Below are 9,788 nucleotides of genomic sequence, written 5' to 3'. Positions count from 1 at the left end.
ACAATCTATGCTTTCAAACATAATTGAAAGCAACAGAGCTCTCTCCTTGGTGCTGAAATAAGCCTATTAATTTGTAAAGATGGTTTTAATGCCATGGGCATCTTGCTAAATGATGAGAACCTACTGGAATGGGAGCAAGTCTGACCTGCTGAATCATAGGGAAAATAAAAAAATCTGAAGTGGAGATCAATAAAATTATTTCTTGAGCAGGAATATTAGAAATTATTGTTCCTGTCATTGTAGAGGTCTGGGACTATGACACAGCAAGAGAGCAATATGGAAATTGGCAAGGTCTAGAAACAAATAACCATTTTCTCCTTTCTCTGTAGTCATTTCCCAATATAAGGTGAGAGCTAATTCTTTCCCAGTCATGAGATGAAAGAACTTCAGTATGTCTGGGTGACTAATATCTTTCAAGAATTCCTTTTCTCCCCACAATACCCTTCTCCCTCAGGCTGCATATCACCTCTATACATTTGTCAGCTGCATTGGAGAACAGACTCCTAAGTCATGACATTTGTGTCTTTAGCAACTGCAATTGGCAGGTCAACGAGATGCATTGTGCTTCTGATTGCTGTGAGCGAAACAGAACAAAACACTTATCCTACTGTCCTAATTTTTTATTTTCTGGTGAGTATTACTGATGCATAAAAATCTGAGAAGGCCAGTATACACAGAGACAAATAGCATATGTCTGGCTTTAATTTTTCAGTTTCTGGGTACTAGCCTCGTAATTTTATAATTTTGATATTATTTTATTATAAAACAGGGATTAGGTGGGCTAATATGACTTACTGTAGAATATAAAGATGAAAAAATATCAAATGACTAGGAAAAACTAAAAGGACTGGATATTATTAATTATTTGTTAAAATTTTCTTTTAACATTATAATATACTGTTATGTATTTTGTTTTAGGAGAAAAATGAGAGAATGGAAACACAGAAGTCATTTCACAATACTTTGGTCACTTTTTTCTTCAGCCAACAAGTATTTATTTCTTGAAGTGTGAGGCTTATATATTATGAAGCTAGCCAAGTTTCTTCCTGTTGTGTAAAAATGAAGAAAAAACAACCCATATTTACTTATGAAGCTATTAACTTCAGAAGAAGATATCACATTTTAGTTAGAGGACTTTTGTTTGCAAATAACAGAAAAAGCCAAATTGGCTGTGAAAGCAAAAGGTTATTTGGTAGCTCATCTCACTAAAAAGAGAAGAGCTTCCAGTCAGTTTTCCCTGAAAAAAATTTTAATGGTATCAGTGAACACTCAAATTATAGATCCTCAGGAAATCCAGTATACAACAAGGGCAATAGTACCTATCTTGTAGGATGTGGGTTGACCAAACTGTTATCTGCGGTGGATATTTAACAAATTGATGGTTTGGTATCTGTGTTGATGACTACCAATACAAGTAAAACTTTTCAGAGTAAGGTCAGAGCCAGGTATCAGTGGCTCACACATCTAATCTTAAGTACTCAGGGAACTAAGATCTGAGGATCACAGTTTGAAGCCAGAACCAGGGAAGGAAGTTCCTGAGATTCTATCTCCAATTAATAACAGAAAAAGCATGAAGTGGCATTGTGGCTGAAGTGGTAGAGTGCTAGCCTGGAACAAAAGGAGCTCAGGGACAGCACTATTCCCAGAGTTCAATCCCTAGGACTGGCCAAAAAATAAAAAAGTCAGAGTAGTATAAATCTTTATATCCTTTCTTTTTAAAAAAGTTTTTTAAATTATTAAGTTTTTTAATTGTGAAAATACCGAACAGAGGGGTTACAATTACATGAGCAAGGGAAATGAGTACATTTCTTTTTTTTTTAATTTAATTTTATTTTATTTGTGAACATACTGTACAGAGGGGTTACAATTGCATGGGCAGGATAATGCGTACATTTCTTACCAAGCATTGCAGCCTCCTCCTTTGTTTACCCTTCACATCACTTCCCAGCCTCCCCCCTCCCCCCCCATTCCAATCCTTCTCCTTCCCCCCTTCACCCCCCCCCCCCCCCCCCGCACCGATGTTATAAAGCTCATTTTGGACATGACAACTTGTACTTCTCATTGTTGCAACAGGTCCACCTGTATCCTTAAACAACTGGTTTTTCCCCATCTCCTCCACAAGTTATACTGACATCAAATATAGTGAAAGCAGGGGTTATACTGTGGGGGAGGGACATACAAAGCAACAAAGAGATAATCTTATAAATGCATTAGAAACACATGCATGAAAGAAAAAAAAATTGAAATACATATCTAAGGGTTCATTTTCCTGACATCACATTATCTGACCTTTTCTGTTTGACTCATACATATACTAGATATTGCAAATAAGGGAAACCATGGGACCTATGTTTCTTTGGGCCTGGCTTACTTCACTAAATATAATTTTTTCCAAGTTTTTCCATTTCCTAACAAATGGGGCAATGTCATTCTTTCTGATGGAGGCATAGAATTCCATTGTGTATATATACCACATTTTCTTGATCCATTCATCTACTGAGGGGCATCTGGGTTGGTTCCATATCTTAGCTATGGTAAATAATGCTGCAACAAACATAGTTGTGCTGGTAGCTTTAGTGTGGTCTTGTTTGTAAACATTTGGGTAAATGCCCAAAAGTGGGATTGCTGGGTCATAGGGGAGCTCTATGTGAAGTCTTTTGAGGAACCTCCATACTGCTTTCCAAAGTGGTTGAACAAGTTTACATTCCCACCAACAAGTTTACATTCCCACCAACAATGAAGTAAGGTTCCTTTCTGTCCACATCCCCTCCAGCATCTGTTGTTGTTAGAGTTCTTGATTTTTGCCGTTCTAACTGGAGTGAGGTGATATCTCAATGTTGTTTTGATTTGCATTTCTTTTATGGCTAGGGATGTTGAACATTTCTTCATGTGTCTATTGGCCATCCTTCTTTCTTCTTCAGAGAAGTTTCTCTTTAAGTCTTTAGCCCACTTATTTATTGGGCAGTTGTTTCTTTGAGGATTTGTTGTTGGGGGGTTTAATTTTTTGAGTTCCAAGTATATTTTAGATATGAGACCCTTGTCCGTTGTATGGCTAGTAAAGTTCTTCTCCCAATCCGTAGGCTTTCTATTGAGCTTGCTAGCTAAGTGGAAATGAGTACATTTCTTATCAAGCCTTGTTGTGTCCTCTTTTGCTACCCCTTACCAACCATCCCTTCCCTCCCAGCACCCCTCCCTTCAAAGTTGTAAAGTTCTTTTTTTGACATAGCATCTTGTACATTTCATTGTTGCAATGAGTCCACCTATATCCTTATTTAAACAATTTGCGTTTTCTCTTCCCCTTCCCAAATTATACCAACATCAAATGCAGTGAAAACAGGGGTTATATCATGAGGGAGGGACATACAAAGTAACAAAAAAATCAACTTATAAATATGTTAGAAACAATAGCAAGAAAGAAAACCATTTGAATCCTTTTCTTGGGGTTCATTTTGCCTAATATCAACTTATCTGACTTTTTCTGCTTGTCTCAGACATATACTAGTTATTGCAAATAAGAGAAACCTATGGGACCTATGTTTCTTTGGGCCTGGCTTACTTCACTTAATATAATTTTTTCCAAGTCTTTCCATTTCCTAACAAATGGGGCAATGTCATTCTTTCTGATGGAGGCATACAATTCCATTGTGTATATATACCACATTTTCTTGATCCATTCATCTACTGAGGGGCATCTGGGTTGGTTCCATATCTTAGCTATGGTAAATAATGTTGCAATAAACATAGCTGTGCTGGTAGCTTTAGTATGGTCTTGTTTGTGATCATTTGGGTAAATGCCCAAAAGTGGGACCACTGGGTCATAGGGGGGAGCTCTATGTGGAGTCTTTTGAAGAACCTCCATACTACTTTCCAAAGTGGTTGAACAAGTTTACACTCCCACCAACAATGCAGTAGAGTTCCCTTCCAGCATCTGTTGTTGTTAGAGTCCTTGATTATAGCCATTCTAACTGGGGTGATGTGGTAGGTATCTCAGTGTTGTTTTGATTTGTCTTTATATCCTTTCTAGGGTGTGGTTACAGGATTCACTTGGTAGATCACTAGTAAATGCCTTAGGAATAATAGTAATAAACAATAAGACACTGTTGAAAATGATTCAAGAGGATTGAGCTCAGTGAAGCCATACTGATACTTCCCACTGCCCTTGGCTTGATTGATGTAGAGCAAGTGCTAGACTATTTAATACTATTTTGCTTATAGGCTGCCCCATTCCTCAACACACACAGGTGAAGAGTTCACATTAGTAGAAAGCCCTTATTATTTTTTCCTGTTATCTTTAAGAGTATTAAACTAATCTGATAAAAATTAGAGATGTTCAACAAAGCTTTGAGAATTTGAAGGTTCTGGACTAATCTGTATTATCTCTTCAAGAAGGCCTAGGGTTTTGGTCCCCATCCAAACTGGAGAGGAACAGTTGCTTTGGAAGATTAGCTGATGTCATCTAATACAGTCATATGATTTTCTGCTATTAATAATCAAATGTCTGGGGGAAAATGCTACAGTAATTATTATAAGTAAGATATGAAAACTTTACTAGAGATGAATTAATTGCTTTGATCTGACTTCATATGTTACATAGTCTAAAAATTAGAGGCACAGAATTTTTTTAGGTGGCTAAAAATTTAGGATATTGTATAGTTACAGCTGAAAATATTCAGAAATGCATCTGAAAGAATCATACACAAATAAATAGCCAAGTGTCTACCTTTTGACCATTTTAAAATCATACTTAATTCCTTAAAGATTAATTAGAAATACAAAGGATAAGATATGCTTTAATAGGCCTGTCCAATATGATTTAATTGGTTGGAAAGTCACCTCAAGGTGAGTCACCTCTCACCTTGTGTTCTTTATTAACAATGCAACTATAGTGTTTAAAATTTTTCCAAAGCATTAGAGTTCTTTTTGAAATGCAGAATCAACATTATTTTATCATTTCTTTTTAAAGTTATTTACAACAAAAGAATGCTTAATTATTGTCTCTTTTTCTGTCCATAGGGTTTTCTGTCCAGCAAGGGCTTACATATTAATAAAGTGACTCACTGGAATTAGTAAATCCTATTGATAGTTTTATATAGAAATTTTATGGAAACGAACATATTCTAATCATAAGAAGAGCTTGATATAAAATTAATAGCTAAATCTTTACATCAAACTGATATTAGAAACTATCTTGGCAACAATTGCTCTTTATGAGTTGATTTACACTTTCAGTATGAGAACATTAGTTGAATGTCTCAGAAGCCAGGAAGTTGGTTTCCCTTGGGATTCTACTCAGCTTCTTAACTTAAAAACTTTTAGTCAGAACACAATGAAGACAGTACTGAAGTGCCTGGAAAAGAAAGCTGGGAGAAGGGTGGGCATTGTGGTTTATATTTGTAATCCCCATACTCACAAGGCTGAAGCAGGATGGCTGTGAGTTGAGGTCAGCCTGGAGTGTGCAAGTACATAGCAAGATCTTGCTTCAAGCGAGGGAAAGTATGAATAATTTTATTTCTCTTCAAAGGCCTATATTATTTTATTTTTGCTGGTGCTGGGGCTTGACCTCTGGGCCTGGACACTGTCATTGAGCTTCTATGTGCAAGGCTAATTGACATGCCCAAACTAAACCAAGATGACTTGAACAAACTTAACAGACCCATATCAAGCATCAAAATAGAAACAGCTATAAGAGACCTCCCATCCAAGAAAAGCCCAGGACTAGAAGCGTTCTCTGCTGAATTCTACAAGGCCTTCAAAGCACAGCTTACACCAATACTCCTCCAACTCTTCAATAAATTGAAAGAGAAAGTTCACTACCAAACTCTATAATGCCATCCTAACCCTCATCCCCAAACCAGGCAGGGGCTCATCAAAGAACGAGAACTATAGACCCATTTCTTTTTTTGGGGGGGGGGAGGTCCGGTCGTGGGGCCTGAATTCTGGGCCTGGGCACTGTCCCTCAGCTCTTCAGCTCAAGGCTAGCACTCTACCACTTGAGCCACAGTGCCACTTCCAGATTTTTTTCTTTTTGCTTATATGGTGCTGAGAAATCGAACCCAGAGCCTCAGGCATGCAAGGCAAGCGCTCTACCACTGAGCTACCTTCCAGCTCCATATAGACCCATTTCTTTGATTAACATCGATGCAAAAATTCTCAACAAAATTTTGGCCAATTGACTTCAACAACTCATCAAAAAAATCATACACCATGATCAAACAAGATTCATCTCAGGGATGCAAAGCTAGTTCAATATATGCAAATCAACTAATATAATTCATCACATCAATAAAAGCAAGGATAAGAACCACATGGTTATCCCAATAGATGCACAAAAAGCATTTGACAAGATCCAATACCCCTTTATGATGAAAGCTCTGGGAAAACTAGGAATCCATGGAACATTCTTCAATATAATAAAGGCAGTCTATGACAAACCTACAGCCAGCATTATACTTAATGGTGAAAACTAAAGCCATTTACTCTAATAAAGATGTCTGCTCTCTCTACTTCTCTTCAATTTAGTATTAGAATGCCTAGATACAACAATAAGACAAGATGCAAACATAAAGGGGACCCAAAGAGGGAAAGATAAAGTCAAACTCTCCCTCTTTGCAGATGACATAATCTTGTAATTAAAGAATCCCATGGAGTCCACTCCTATGCTACTCAAGCTGATTTGAAACTTTGGCAAAGTAGTGGGCTATAAAAATAACCCTCAAGAAAGAAGAATGGACAATAGACACATGAAGAAATGCTCAACCTACCTAGCCATAAAAGAAATGCAAATCAAAACAACATTGAGATACCACCTCACTCCAGTTAGAATGGCTAAAATCAAGAACTCTAATAACAACAGATGCTGGAGGGGATGTGGACAGAAGGGAACCTTACTGCATTGTTGGCGGGAGTGTAAACTTGTTCATCCACTTTAGAAAGCGGTATGGTGGTTCCTCAAAAGACTCCACATAGAGCTCCCCATGACCCAGCAATCCCACTTTTGGGCATTTACCCAAATGTTTACAAACAAGACCACACCAAAGCTACCAGCACAACTATGTTTATTACAGCATTATTTACTATAGCTAAGATATGGAACCAACCCAGATGCCTCTCAGTGGATGAATGGATCAAGAAAATGTGGTATATATACACAATGGAATTCTATGCCTCAATGAGAAAGAATGACATTTCCCCATTTGTTAGGAAAAGGAAAGACTTGGAAAAAATTATATTAAGTGAAGTAAGCCAGGCCCAAAGAAACATAGGTTCCATGGTTTCCCTTATTTGCAATATCTAGTATGTCTGAGTCAAGCAGAAAAGGTCAGATAAGGTGATGTTAGGAAAATGAACCCTAAGATATGTATTCAAATGTTTTTTCTTTCATGCGATTGTTTCTAACACATTTATAAGATTATTTCTTTGTTGCTATGTATGTCCCTCCCCCACAGTATAACCCCTGCTTTCACTGTATTTGATGTCGGTATAGGAGGGGAAGGGGAAAAACAAGTCGTTTAAATAGGGATATAGGTGGACCCATTGCAACGAGATGTACAAGTCGTTATGTCAAAAACGAACTTTACAACTTTGGTGGTGTGGGGGGAGTGGGGCGGGAATGGTTGGGTGGGGGGGCGCGGGGAGGATGGAAAGGGATGGGAAGGGGAAACAAAGGAGGAGGCTACAATGCTTGATAAGAAATGTACTCATTATCTTGCCCATGTAATTGTAACCCCTCTGTACAGTATTTTCACAATAAAAAAAATTAACTCTCAAAAATCAATGGCTTATCTGTATGCCAATAATGAGAAGAGTGCGGCTGAAATCAGGAAAGTAACTCCTTTTGTAATAGCCCCACAAAAAATAAAATACCTGGAGTAAACTAAAGAAGTGAAAGCCCTCTATGATGAAAACTTTAAAAACCTGAGAAAGGAAATTAAATCAGAAATTAGGAAGTGAAAAAACCTCCCATGCTCCTGGATTGGGAGATTAACATCATGAAAATGGCAATACTTCCAAAGACTATCTACAAATTCAATGTGATACCCATCAATATCCCAACCTCATTCTTCAGTGTAATAGAAGAAACAACCCAAAAATTCATATGGAACAATAAAAGTCCCTGAATAGCAAAAACAATTCTTAGCAGAAAGAACAGTGCTGGAGAAATATCAATACCAAATTTCAAACTCTACTACAAAGCCATAGTAATCAAAACAGCTTGGTAGTGGTACAAGAACAGACCTGAGGACCAATAAAATAGAACTGAAGACCCAGAAATGAATTCACTGACCTATTACTACCTAATCTTTGATAAGGGAGCTAAAAAAATAGAATGGAAGAAAGACAGCTTCTTCAGTAAATGGTGCTGTTAAAATTGGTTAAACACCTGTAGAAAACTAAAGCTAAATCCTTATATATCACCCTGCACCAGAATCAACTCCAAATGAATCAAAAACCTCGAAGTCAAAGCAGACACTCTGAAAACATTATAGGAAGGAATAGGACAAACTCTAGGGCTCCTTGGCACCGGTCTCTTAATAGAGACCTAGAAACACAACAAATCCAAAGAAAGGTTGGAAAAATGGGATTGCATGAAACTGCAGAGCTTCTGCATGGCAAAGGACATAGCAAGCAAGATCAATAAAAAGGCCACGGATTGGGAAAAGATCTTCACTAGCCATACAACGGACAAGGGTCTCATATCTAAAATATACCTGGAACTCAAAAAATTAAATCCTCCAACAACAAATCCTGATTAATATGTGGGCTAAAGACTTAAAGAGAAACTTCTCTGAAAGGAAAGAAGAATGTCCAATAGACACATGAAGAAATGCTCAACCTCTCTAGGCATCAAAGAAATGCAAATCAAAGCAACATTGAGATTCTACCTCACTCCAGTTAGAATGGCTATAATCAAGAAATCTAATAACTGCAGATGCTGGAGGGGATGTGGCCAGAAGGGAACCTTGCTGCATTGTTGGTGGGAGTGTAAACTTGTTCAACCACTCTAGAAAGTAATATGGAGGTTGCTCAAAAGAGTCCACATAGAGCTCCCCTATAACCCAGAAATCCCACTTTTGGGCATTTACCCAAATGATCACAAACAAGGCCATACTAAAGCTATCAGCACAAGTATGATTATTGCAGCATATATTCACCATAGCTAATATATACAACCAATCCAGATGCCCCCCCCCCTCTCTCTCTATATATATATATATGTATACACACAAACACACACACACACACACACACACACACACACACACACACACACACACACACACACACACACACTGAAATCCTATGCCTCCATCAGAAAGAATGGCAGTGCCCCATTTGTTAGGAAATGGAAAGACTTGGAAAAAATTATATTAAGTGAAGTAAGCTAGGCCCAAGGAAACATAGGTCCCATGGTCTCCCTTATTTGCAATAACTAATATAAGTCAAGGACAATCAGAAAAGCCCAAAAGCTATGTGTATATGACCATATAAGATGGTGCTAAGCAAAATGAACCCCAAGAAGTTTTCTCTTTCTTGCAGTTGTTTTTAATGTATTTTTAATGTACTATGTGATTTTTTTTTGTTTCTTTTGTATTTTCTTCCTCCATGTTATAGCCACTGTTTTCACTGTATTTCCTTCTGGTGCCCTACATCTTGTATATAAAATTTTCTAATTTGGGGAGGGGAAGGGAAATAACAAAATGCTGAAATAAGGATACAGGTTGACCCATTGTAGCAATGAGATATACGAGACACTATGTTGAAAACAAACTTTACAACTTTGGAGTGGG

The sequence above is a fragment of the Dipodomys merriami genome, unplaced genomic scaffold (assembly GCF_024711535.1).
Source record: "Dipodomys merriami isolate MVZ:Mamm:240054 unplaced genomic scaffold, mDipMer1.0.p SCAF_4, whole genome shotgun sequence".
Lineage (NCBI taxonomy): Eukaryota > Metazoa > Chordata > Mammalia > Rodentia > Heteromyidae > Dipodomys > Dipodomys merriami.
Note: the sequence above shows the minus strand (reverse complement) of the source record.